This window comes from Bombyx mori, chromosome 15, assembly GCF_030269925.1.
Source record: "Bombyx mori chromosome 15, ASM3026992v2".
Taxonomy (NCBI): domain Eukaryota; kingdom Metazoa; phylum Arthropoda; class Insecta; order Lepidoptera; family Bombycidae; genus Bombyx; species Bombyx mori.
The window spans coordinates 1,396,779-1,410,555 of record NC_085121.1 but is presented as its reverse complement, the minus strand read 5'-3'; positions in this window follow the sequence as shown (position 1 = coordinate 1,410,555).

Sequence of the window (13,777 nt, the reverse complement as noted above, 5' to 3'; positions counted from 1 at the left end):
GCATTGTTTACAAAATGGCGTGTTAGTGAATGGTACGTATGCGTCATAAAAATCATTGCACCATTGATGTTTACAATTAAATACTGATACAAAAAATGGTTATGGTCGTGGATTGTATTTTAAGAGGATTCGATGAAACTTCCTCGACCTCGCCTCAATCGAGGCTACCTCAACGGCTACCTCAGTTTTTATTTTATTTTATTGCTTAGATAGGTGGACGTGCTCACAGCCCACCTGGGGTTAAGTGGTTACTGGAGCCCATAGACATCTACAATGTAAATGCGCCACCCACCTTGAGATATAAGTTCTAAGGTCTCAAGTATAGTTACAACGACTGCCCCACCCTTCAAACCGAAACGCATTACTGCTTCACGGCAGAAATAGGCAGGGTGGTGGTACCTACCTGCGCGGACTCACAAGAGGTCCTACCACCAGTAATTACGCAGATTATAATTTACGTAGATTATAAATTCTTATTAATTATGTCTCGGACTTTTGTATACGTTGAGACATTTGATTGAGAAATTATAATAATGATGGAAAATCATTATAACACACTACAATTATGTACTAACCTAATCAGTTTTTTTTTTCTATAAAAGTAGACGAAAAAGTAGAGTACTCAAACAATGATGAAGATACATTAACTATTATTTCCTCACCTTGATTGAGGAATAATGTTGGGTAATGCCAAACGATTTCACATCATTTGGTCGAATTAATTCGAGGAAATTTTGAAGTAAAGTCTTCGAAAACCGCGTTTGGACTTTGTGTCTCAAATGGGCGGTGTTCATACCTCTTAAAACGACTTCGTAATACAAAGATCGCACGTCATTTCGGATCCTTCCGATCCACTATCGGTGCTTTTAGGTACCTTTTTATTTTTTTTATTTCTTAGATCGGTGAACGAGCTCACAGATCACCTGGTGTTAAGTGGTTACTGGAGGCCATAGACATCTAAAACGTACATTCGCCACCCACCTTGAGATATAAGTTCTAAGTTCTCAGTATAGTTACAACGGCTGCTCTGCTTTTCAAACCAAAACGCATAAACCTCAAGCACCGGTCATTGTTCTCATCGAACCCATCGCTTGCGACGAAGGGCTCGGCGAGCAAATTAACCCACAGACACAGCCCACTGAGTTTCTCGCCGGATTTTCTCAGTGGGTCGCGTTTCCGACCCGGTGGTAGGTTCTGCGAAGCACGGCTCTTGCTAGGGTTCGTGTTAGCAACAACGTCAGGTGGGAGCTAGCTCACCAGCTGACCCGGTAGGTAGCTTAGGCAGGAAAAAAAAAACAAAGGTCGTGAGTTTAAATCGTATTGCGTTGTATAATAAATAACGGAATGATAGATCGACGCTACGTACTCCCACCTTCACAATAGTATACAAATATATTATACCCATACTTTTTTCTAGCACAGTTTTTGTGGTCAGTCCCAAGCCGGGCCGTGGGACCGGACGGCGGCGGGGGTCATAAAATGCAAGGCGCGTACGTACGCATGTCGACTAAATTCTTTTGCGGGCTCAAGCGTTTCAAGGTTGTCAAGAATGTGTTCAAAAATTTTAGCGTTGAATCAAAATATGTATTTATTTTTATTTTTGTAGATGGAAGGCCAGGTACATACATCAAGTGCTACAAGATCTCACAAACTTCACGAACAAGAAACGATTCCCAAAAGTGTGTTACTTGAAATCGGAACGCATGGACGTTGCCGCGAATTTTCAATGTTTGCATAAATTTTGCAATGCCAGCCAACGTGTCAGCCAACAAAAAGCCTTTTCGCAGAAAATTTTAAGCCAATAAATTAAATATATGCTGTTAATTATTCTGGATCTCATATGTTTTAAAATTATTCATTGTATTTTCATTAAATTAATCTTACTTTTCTAATTTAAAGATGTTGTCAACTATTGCACTGTCGATTGCACATAAAAATTGATGTGACATCTGTCGTGGACTTATTGTAAATTTGTCAATGATTTTATTGATGACTAGTCGCACTCGCCCGCTTCGCTGGGCATTTAAAATTAACATTATTATTTCTCACTCCCACAAAGATTCTCATCATTAACGCCCCCGCAACTGGTGTGGGGAGTCCAACACTCACATAAATATTAGCCTATCCATTAAGTACATGTATTTTCTACATGGATACCAAATTTCAAGTCAATCGGATGCATGGTTCAGTAGTTATAACGGAACATCCGTAAAAACCACTGTAGATGTAGGTATATATTAGTATAGAGTATAGATTGTTGGTGCAACTAAATAAATAAATAAAACTAAACAAAAAGCGCTTAAACAACCAAACTAGCAAACCAAACTAACAATTAATTTCATCTGGACATTAGAGCGAAGTTGCGCGTGTTGATGCGTGTGAAAAATTTCAACTTAATCGGACGTATTGCATTCGACAAAAAAGACGTAAAAATTTTCGTTACATACAAACAATCATACATATCCAGCTAATAGAGGCGTGATAAAGGCCGTTTCCATTCCGTTTTCGTTTTTATTTTATTACGTTTTAGGATTAATTTCCCATGACAGAGATGCTGAACGATTAAAATTTGGTCACTAAAACGGGAGTCCTTTCCCTGTCGATATATTCTAATTAACTCCTCGACATAATCTCTGCATGCTATCCACTACCAGTGTGCTTAATGCGAATTTTTAACGATCTCGATAGCGTAAAAGTTAACTGAAATTTGTATGCAGTTGGAACAGCGCTCCTAAGGCAAACGTAGGCAGACGTTCGAACTGTAAACAAATTTTAGTTAACTTGTACGCTATCGAGAACGTTAAAAAACTCGCACTAAGCACACAGCATATCAGTAATTGAGTATCGAATTACTTTTTCATCAAAACTGTAACTCAGCACGATCGATTGCAGCTGCACGTAAATGCAGTTTTTAAATGGGAAGTGCGAAGCAATAACATAGTTAAAACATATAAGTGGAATATTAGTAAATAAAACGATTTTTTTTCCTACCTATGCTGATAGGCTTGAGAGGGTATATCAGCGTGTAGATGAGCTATCTGGGCTCAAACCTGGAGGTGTTGCTAACACTGGCTCTAGCAAGAGCAGTGCTTGGCAGAATCTACCACCGGATCGGAAACGCGACTCACTGAGAAGATCCGGCGAGAAACTCAGTGGGATATAAAACCACGATAACGCTTAAGTTTTTTTTAATTTTTTTTTATTGCTTAGATGGATGGACGAGCTCACAGCCCACCTGGTGTTAAGTGGTTACTGGAGCCCATAGACATCTACAACGTAAATGCGCCACCCACCTCGAGATATAAGTTCTAAGATCTCAGGTATAGTTACAACGGCTACCGCACCCTTCGAACCGAAACGCATTACTGCTTCACGGCGGAAATAGGCGGGGTGGTGGTACCTACCCGTGCGGACTCCCAAGAGGTCCTACCACCAGTGACATTAAGTGAATGACGTAAGTACTAATACAACTTTAATTATGAAAAAAACACACACACACTCACAATGCTGATAGTAGAGGTTAATTGAAAATGCGTAATAGAAAAACGGTGTATGAAATAATGGAGGGTCCACCTGTAAGCAGCAAGTTATTTTTGGAAGACTCACCGAAATAGCGCTAGTGTAGGAAGTGGAAATGATATGAAAATAGCAGTTTTAAACAGAGTCATGTGTGCTGGATTGAAGAGAAGTGTGTTAGTTAATGCTGCTGTTTTTTTAATCTTTCCGCTTGCTACTGTGGCGCCATCTTTATTGCACACCTTTCAGCGGGTACTTTGTAATACACTGAGATGGTGCAAGATGCAGATGTAATACACTGTAATAAGAACAATCCGTATGTTTCATCTCTGCTGGAGGTGAAACTGCATTCCGAATCTCTGGTAAATTCATGATGATTTCAAATCATCTGTGAAGACGCCTACTAGACTAAAAAAATATGTATAGTTTGATGTTATGATAATAATACGTTCCGTACATATTTTGGTAATGGCGATGTGCTTATACTAATCGGTGCTTACTGATTCGTATATAATGGTATTTACGGTGTTTAAATAAAAAAAGACGAAATTGCGTTTCTTCTAAACAACAAGAAACAACATTTAATGCCCTTTCTTCAATAATTCTATAACACACATTTCACAACGTCCATTAACCGAAAAATTATTTAAACAACTATCAATTGTCATATGACAGATTGACATTCAATCATTCATTACATCTCCCCCGCTGAAAAGACAATTGTAAGAGGCAGTGAATGGTTTTACAATTGTTTATCATATCAGATAGACACTGGAGACAACTTTGTTATATGGTAGAGGTTTGATTCTGCTTTTTTGTGTCCGGTGTCAACTTCATAGATCGATTCTGAAATCTTCTTTAGTATTTTGTATGGCCCTGTTCTCAATTCATCCATTTTTTTCCTGTTTAGTTTATTTCCATTCTCCACATAAACACTATCTCCTTCTTCCAATTTATACCCTTCTCTGTACTGGTCAAATATATTTTTATTATAATTGTGAGATTTTATTGTGTTTTCTAAGGCTAATTTTCGATCTCTTCTCAAATCTTCTGTTGTACAACTTGTTTTCAAATGTAGTGGTAGAATACTCACATTTTCACCCTCTAGAAGGTACCTGGGAGCAAACTTTGTAACTGTGTGTTCTGTTTCATTATATTTTTCTACGCATTCTTGTGCAATTGTTGTCCAAGATGTCTTCTTATCGCTTTCGTTTATTTTACATCTTATCTTATTTGTTAGTGTTTGATTTAATCTTTCGTTAAGCCCATTCGAAAAAGACGCATCAACAGCTGTGAAAACTATTTTGATATTATTATTCCTTAGAAATTCTTTAAATTCTTTTGAATTTATGCCAGGGTATTGGTCTGATAATACCATATTAACGTCATAATTTTTTGTTACCTTTTGCATTAGCTTAATGAAATCATTGGAGCCTTGAGTTTTTGATGTACAAATATAGGCATACCGTGTGAAATGATCCACTAGAAGATGCAAATACCTTTTGGTTGATCGGGATCCTCCAAAGCCCCCAATAGTATCGATGGATACAATTTCAAACGGGTGTGTGGCTGGTCCCAAATGTGACATTAAACCATATTTCGACTTCCTCCTGGACTTGTTTTTAATGCAGGTTTCACACGCATCACACATTTTATTAATGTTTGCTGTAATATTTTTGGCTGAAAAGAATGGTGTTATTTTATTTGTCTTTTGGGTTCTTCCAATGTGGCAGTACGTGTCATGGACTTTTTTTATTAGAGCTTTGCTAAGTTTTTCTGACAGTATAATCTTATTTCTTCTTTTATTTTTCTTGTAATAAACTTCATTCTCTAATATGTGCTTATTCTTTTCTTTTTGTAGGTCTGGATTTGTTAGCTGGTCATTCTTTATTTCTTGTAGGTCGATTAAATTTACGACCTTTAAAAAATCGTCGTTATTATCATTTGCTTCTAAGACTGGATTTCGGCTTAAGCAGTCCGCTTCTTGATTTGATTTTCCTGGGTTGTATTTAATTTCAAAATTATATTGTGATAGATAATATGTTAAATCACCTAGTTCCTCATCAGTTCGAGCTTTAATGTTCATATTTTCCAGGGGTTTATGATCTGTGTATACCATAAATTCTTTTCCCATAAGCCAATGTTGCCAGTATTTGACTGCTTCTTTTATCGCCAGACATTCTAAGTATATTGCCTTCTTCTTTTTCTGTGCTTCTGTTAATTTCTTCGAAAAATAAGCAACCGGTTTACTCACGCCGTTTTCATCGTCTTGTTTCAACACTGCTCCAACTCCTTTGATACTAGCATCTGTGTAAATTCTTATCGGTGAATCTGGGTCAAATATTTTTAGGATTGGTTCTGAGCAAAGCAATGCTCTAATTTTATCAAATGCTTCCTGGCATTCTGCCGTCCATACAAATTTCACATCTTTCCTTAATAAGTTATGTAATGGATCGAGGATAATTGCACTATGTGGTACAAACTTATGATGAAAATTTACTTTTCCCAAAAACTGCCGTATATTTTTCCTTGTTTCTGGAATTGGGAAGCTTTTGACAGCAGTTAAATAATCTTTTAGAGGTCTAACTGAATTGTCTTCTATTATATGACCCAAGTATTTAGCATGGTGACTTGCAAATGTACATTTTGAAAACTTCAGTCTAAACCCTTCCTTTTGTATTGCTTCCAGTAGTCTCGATATGTGTTGTATATGTTCCTCAAAAGTTTTAGAAAAAATTAAGATGTCGTCAATAAAGTTTACTGCAAAGTTAGATAGTCTGTGTTTTCTTATAATATTGCTCAATATTCTTTGGAAAATCGCTGGTGCAGTCTTTAACCCAAATGGGAGACAAGTCCATTGAAAATGTCCTTCTTGTGTCACAAAAGCAGTCTTATGTCTATCTTGAATTTTCAATGGGATCGACCAAAATGCTGAGTTTATGTCTAATGTAGAATAATACTTACAGTTTACTGTTTTGGTCATTAAGTCCTCTATAAGTGGGAAAGGTTGTGATTGTGGAACTACTATTTTGTTTAAATCTCTGAAATCTATGCATAATCTTGTTTTTTTATCATCTTCTTTCTTATATGCTAGAGTTACAGGAGCAGCAAACGGGCTGTAAGATTCTTCTATCAAATTTTTCTGTAGTAGCTTCGATATTTGACTTTCAATTTCTGTTCTGTCTTCAATTGTGCATCTGTACGGACGCTTATAGCAGTATTTATCTACCATCAAGTCTATATGGGCTTCATAATCCTGCACAGAGCCAACATCATATTTGTCCTTAGCAAAAACAGATTTGTATTTATCTACTAACTTCTCAATTTTTGATTGCTGATATAAATCTAGATGATTTACAGACATTTGAAATTCATCAATGTTTACATGTTCATTGAAATTAATTTCACACAATTTGTTGGTATTTATAGTAGTACCCTTTTTTACTATCTCAGAGTATAGTTCCATATCTATCTTCTCTTTCTCTTCTATTCTCTCTTTAAATGTTTGTTCTTTATTTTTGTCACCTAGTACATCAGGAATTCCGACATTTGTTACATTATTCTCATTAAAACAATGTTCATTTGAGATTATGCTTTTCTTTTCGGGATATTGTATGATGTTAAGTTCTTCATTTTGTATTAATTTGAATTTTTTTATAGAATCCAAACCAATTAAGAAGTCATAGTTAAAATTTTCATTATCCACCACAAAAATATCCATATTTCTTTCAATATTGTAGATTTTTATTTTTAGCGTTACCATACCTTTCGTTTTTTTCTCACCATTAATAGTTTTTAAGTTTACAACTTGCATATCATTTGTCTTCTGTTTCTCTTGTATTTTCAATAATCTTGCATTAATTAAAGAAACATTAGATCCAGAGTCATAGATTCCAGAAACCTTCAAAGTGTCATTTATTTGTAAACTTATTTTTATTAATGGTGGTATTTCTAGTTTTTTGGATTTTTCTCATTCAGTTCTATTTCCAATTCTGAATTATTTACTGTTTTTACCACAGCTTTTTTATTTTTTTCTTTGAACCAACAGCTGTCTTCTGGGTGGAACCGTTTCCCTTTTTTTTCATTTAAACAGATTGGGCAAGGTTTCTTTTCGTCAATCTTTTTCCCTTTATTATCTAAAATATATGAGCTGTTCCTTTTTTTATATTTATTTTTCATCACCAGATGTTCCAATTTTCTTATCTCATTGTAAAGGTCTTCCGTTCTTTGTAATGTTTCTTTGTCAATCTTGTCCGCCACATAATTGGGTAAACCAAATGCTATGAGATCAATAATTGTTCCGGTATCCACTGTCTTCCTGACTTCCAACAATAATTTCTCCTTCTTTAAAGCATACTCAAGTAAGGATCCCGATTGATATTTAAAGGCAAGAGCATATCTAGTGGAGGACCAACCTTTGTTCGCAAATGTCTTACAAAATTTTTTCTCCCATTTGCTCCATTCTGATTGTACTGTAAGCTTCATCAGCATACAACTGTACCAATCTACACTAGCATTTTCTAAGAAGTTCTTCAAAATTTCAATTTTTTGTTTATCCTCGTTTATTTGAAAACGTTCACATTCTTTATTAAAATCTTTGATCCACTGTAATGCATTTGAATTACGGCCGTTGAATTTTTCTATAATAAAATCCTTTGCAATTTTCCCTAAATTTTGTTTTTCTGGTTTCTGCTGTTTTTGTTCTTGTAGTTTTTCTAACAGTTTTTCAAGCATGTGATTAGAATCACTAGATGTCGATTCATAACTAACAGGTTGTTCTGAAATCTCTTCCAAATAACAATCATTGAATTGCAAATTTTGTTCTTCATCCAAATATGTTTTTGAAATTTCCTCCGTCACAGTTATCCATATTTTCCTCGTTTGATGCCTTTTTACTAAAGAGTTTTTCACTCTGGTGTAGTTAGGAGTAGTTGTGATCACCTTATGAAGATTTACGGGTTGATATTCGACTGGAATTCCAAAAACTTGTCCACTTGGTGTAGCAATGGAAGTTATGCATATGACGTTTGTTTTTCCATCCGCCATTGATTTCATTGTAAAATCAAATCTTAATTTCTCCATTTTCTCAATATATTAGCAAAAATGTTGTTTTATAATGGTATTTACGGTGTTTAAATAAGAAAAGACGAAATTGCGTTTCTTCTAAACAACAAGAAACAACATTTAATGCCCTTTCTTCAATAATTCTATAACACACATTTCACAACGTCCATTAACCGAAAAATTATTTAAACAACTATCAATTGTCATATGACAGAGTGACATTCAATCATTCATTACACGTATATTAGAACTAAACCGTAGAAAAAACACTCAAATACATTCATTAGCCATAGCCACATATTATTATGACGTATTAACTTATTAACATTAATAAAAAAACTAGTTTTATTTACTCATTTAATTTTTCCTAAAAATAGCGATTTGATAATCGATCTAGCATAAAAAAACATAAAACTGCTTTTTAAGCGACCTCAAGGGGAGTTTCTCAATTCGACTCGATATGTTTTATTTTAGTTTATCGCGATATTAATCTCCGGTTGTTAGTCTATGATCAGATTTACAAATTACAAAAACAAAACATTTCTTAAATACCTATTCGTTTCTCCTCCTCCTCCTCCTTGCGTCGATAATCCTCAGTGCTGAGGGTCGTGGCCTCCTCTAATAATTTTCTATTATTATTTTATTTTATTATTTTATTATTATTTTATTATTATCTTATTCGTTTCTAGTTGTTGTTTTATTTGAGTGTCAACCACATTATTTATAGATAAATTGTTTCTTCTTCTAAGTCTGTCTCTTCATCGATGAATGTCGCGTCTAGCTTGAAGTGTTAGTCACTTGATGCACTATGCTTCTCCACGTCTTTCTATCCGCGGCGGTCTTCACAGCCTCGGTTATTGGTTAATAATCAATTGTTTAAAAAAATTAGGAAATTAGGTAGGCAGCGGCTTGGCTCGGTAGGCAGCGGCTTGGCTCTGCCCTGGGCTTTGCTGAAGTCCATGGGCGACGGTAACTACTCACCATCAGGTGGGCCGTATGTTCGTCTGCCTACAAGGGCAAAAAAAAAAAAATTTAGATCTAGAAATTTTCGGATAGATTTAAAGTACATATCGACGGGTGAAAGGCTAGTACTGGATATTTTACTGGTGGTAGGACCTCTTGTGAGTACACGCGGGTAGGTACCACCACCCTGCCTATTTCTGCCGTGAAGCAGTAATAATGCGTTTCGGTTCGAAGGGTGGGGCAGCCGTTGTAACTATACTGAGATCTTAGCATTTATATCTCAAGGTGGGTGGCGCATTTGCGTTGTGGATGTCTATGGGCTCCAGTAACCACTTAACACCAGGTGGGCTGTGAGCTAGTCCATCCAACTAAGCAAAAAAAAAAAACAAATTTGGTCTAAGCGACATTTTTGCAACTTCACAGGGAACCATTTAAAATTTCAAATTTGGATAAAATAACATAACAAGAAAACATCATCAGCTATTTGAATGGAGTAAGCTTAATTGAAGTTCAATTAAAAGCATCGAACTGTTGATGCTGATACCGAATGAAACGGACCTTTAATTATAAAGATAAATGTCCCGTATTAAGCGAAATGGCGCTTAAACCAAACAGCCTTTCACAATTTTCACATATTGATATGTTTACTGAGATATGAGTACTGACTAGAGGTCCCGCAGTAGTCGAAATTCGACTATAATTAATTGGAACTGTAAGTTTTTACACTATTATGATTGTATTTTATACTTCTATAATCACAAATTTTGCCAAGACTACACTATAAAAAATATTAACAACGACAAACAATATTTAATGTATTCTCAATTTGACAACAGACGTCAAGAACAAAAGTTTGACAATAAATAGTATGCATACGTGTGTGCGTCAAATACATGGTATGTAGTGTGTGTAATTTTTTCTTTATTGGTTTAATGTATCTTTTATGCATTATTTTAAAAATATATTAGCATTGTGCACTTCATCTCTATATTCTCTATAAGTGTGGAAAATTACCAACTTCTCCGTCCGCGCAATTTTCGTAAAAAGGGATACAAAGTTTGTGCTTCACGTATTAATATATAGATTACAATTGAAATAAAATAAAGTCATATGCATGTACTATCGTGATTTATTTAAAATGTCACGATTGAAAATTTATAAATTCATTTTTTTTTTTTTGCATTTCGTGCATTACACGATTGTTTATTAAGTGACGTGCGGAATTCACGATCTCGATCCCTTTGCTTTCGATAGCGCGTTCTAAAAATAACAAGTAGTGTTCAAACTTAGTTCAATGAACACTTTTAAGTTACCTCGTAAAAACTTTAATAGGGCACGGCGTGGACATTGGGTAAACTCTAAAAAGTTAATTTTATAAATCTGTGCAGCCAGATATTCAGTATAAGCCATAGTTCTCTTCTTTCCACTCATCTAGAAGAATTTTATTTACTATCCTGGTTATTTTTGGGTTATTACTTTTTTGTTGAACATCTTAAAATATTGGAAGTAAAATACTCTTCCGTTAGTTCTAGCGGGCGTAGCTATTGATGACATTAAAATTTAATTTTTTCATTTTCATTCTTCTGCATTAAGTTCTTTTCTGAGTTTATTAGAAGCTTTTCTTCTGTAATCTTAGTAATGATTATTTTGTACTAACAAACCATATCTGTTCTCTCTAGTTAAGTTTTTGTTTCAACGAAAGTTAGTATAACTTTATAGAATTAATTAAAGTTCTTGTATGCTGGTAATTTTGCCGTACCTTGGAAATACGTCCTACTCACTCTCTAAAAATCGCAACAGTGGCAATATTGGCATCAAAAGAAACTTATTGCCATACTGAAAAACAAAAGGGGAAGAATGGTATTTTTTTAGGTATTGTTTTTTTTCTGTTATTGCTAGATGGGTGGACGAGCTCACAGCCAACCTGGTGTTAAGTGGTTACTGGAGCCCATAGACATCTACAAAGTAAATGCACCACCCACCTTGAGATATAAGTTCTAAGGTCTCAGTATAGTTACAACAGCTGCCCCACCCTTCAAACCGAAACGCATTGCTGCTTCACGGCAGAAATAGGCAGGGTGATGGTACTTACCTGTGCGGACTTACCACTAGTAGTTGCACAGTTGCAACTAGCCAAAGTTCACGTACGTCTGCTGTCCGAATTTCTCCGCTCATTACATTTATAATCGATTGAGAGATTATTGGAATTCTGTCAAGTCGTTAAGTCGGCACAAGCCGGTCCGGACAGGACTTGTGCAACCGAGCCAAGAACCGGTCCGGTCGCTTTGCATTCACGACACGGCTCTCGTCGCTAAGCGGTTTTTATCACCCTACTTATGATAGCACAGATATTTTAGTGAGTTCGGTTCGTTGACTTTGCACGTGTTTGAAGATCAAAGTTTGAATGGCTAGCGGTGACGGCGAAGCTCAGCCAGCCCAACGCTCTTAACTTAAAAGCGCTCTACTGTCTTTACGACCGCTAAATGAATATATAAACGAGATATGAACTAATTTAAGACATTCCCCCACCCATATTTTTTTTTATCAATTTTATAATTGAGATTCTTTTTTTGGCGATTTTCTCTGGTTGTATTAATAGCTTATCATTTTCGATTTTGTGATGGTGCGCATTATGGCTGCGGCACACTTTTTGTTACTAGCGGTCATTGGTTATATTTTATATTTTATTGAATGTGAAATAAATCATTAATGTTAAAAAGTAATCTTACTAATTCACAGTTCTTGGTAATGACTTCGTCAGAAGCTGCTGGTGACTATCAATTAAGCAGTTGACGAATATTGTATTAAAAACTGCAAGTATAATAATAATTTTTGATTGAAGCCGTCAGCGCAATTTTTGATGTTCAAGCTTATAATATGTCTATTGGAATTTATTATAATATTAATATAATAAATTTTTATGCAAAACCGGCCTATCCATAGTTTCACCTATAGGTAGCAGATGGCTATGTAAACATTATTTTTGCGCGTATTGTTCTTTTGCCTACTCAAATTCAAATTCATTAAAATTCAAACCTAATTGCCTCCATACTAACTATGGTAAGCTTAGGCTACTTTTGCGCTGACGGCCTCAATTTAAGTACATAATATGCGTTTATTATACGAAGTCTCTTTTAAAAGTTAATTACAGCGAATGTAAATTTCTTTTTTATTTAATACGATCAAGTTAATCTGTTTTAGTTTGTAAATCTAATTTAACTGGAACGTGTTTATTGAAGGATTTACTTAATGATAGGATACCTATTACTTTTTTTTTAAAAAGGCTAATAGATTTCTGATTCACAAGCGATGACCGTGTCCTTTCCCGTAACGCGTATTGTTGCATACAGGTATAGCGAACTAGAATTATGATGTAATTATAAAAATTAGAGGTCCCGCAGTAGTCGAAATTCGACTATAATTAATTGGAATTGTAAGTTTGTCCACTATTATGATTGTATTTTATACTTCTATAATCACAAATTTTGCCAAGACTACACTATAAAAAATATTAAAAAAGACAAACCATATTCTATTCTCATTTTGACAACAGACGCCAAGAATAAAAGTTTGACAATAAATAGTATGCATGCGTGTGTGCGTCAAATACATGGTATGTAGCGTGTGTAAAGTTTTCTTTATTGATTTAATGTATCTTTAATGCATTATTTAAAAAAATATTAGCATTGTGTACTTATTCTCTATATTCTCTATAAGTGTGGGATATTTCATACTCTTCCGTCCGCGTAATTTTCGTAAAAAGGGGTACAACGTTTTTGCTTCACGTATTAATATATGTATTAATAAATTGCGTTACTTTGTTTAAAATACATCGATAACCTTATTATTTCTGAACGAACTTTGAATTGGTTTTTACTGATCGGCGATTTATTTATCGTATGTTCTCATTCTCTCTCAACAAGACATTTTCAACGAGATAAAACGATATCAGCACGTGGCTTGCGTCAATATCATACTGTTATTTGTCAAAAAACTCAAGTATCCATAAGTTTTATTTGAAGGTCTAAAGGGGAAAACCCATTTTAGGCCCAAAGCGGACAATAGATTATAGAAGAAATACTTAGTTTTTTTATTTTTTTTATTTTTTTTATTGCCTTTGTAGGCAGACGAGCATACGGCCCACCTGATGGTAAGTGGTCACCGTCGCTCATGGACGTCAGCAATGCCAGGGGCAGAGCCAAGCCGCTGCCTACCATAAAGAACTCTCCGCAAG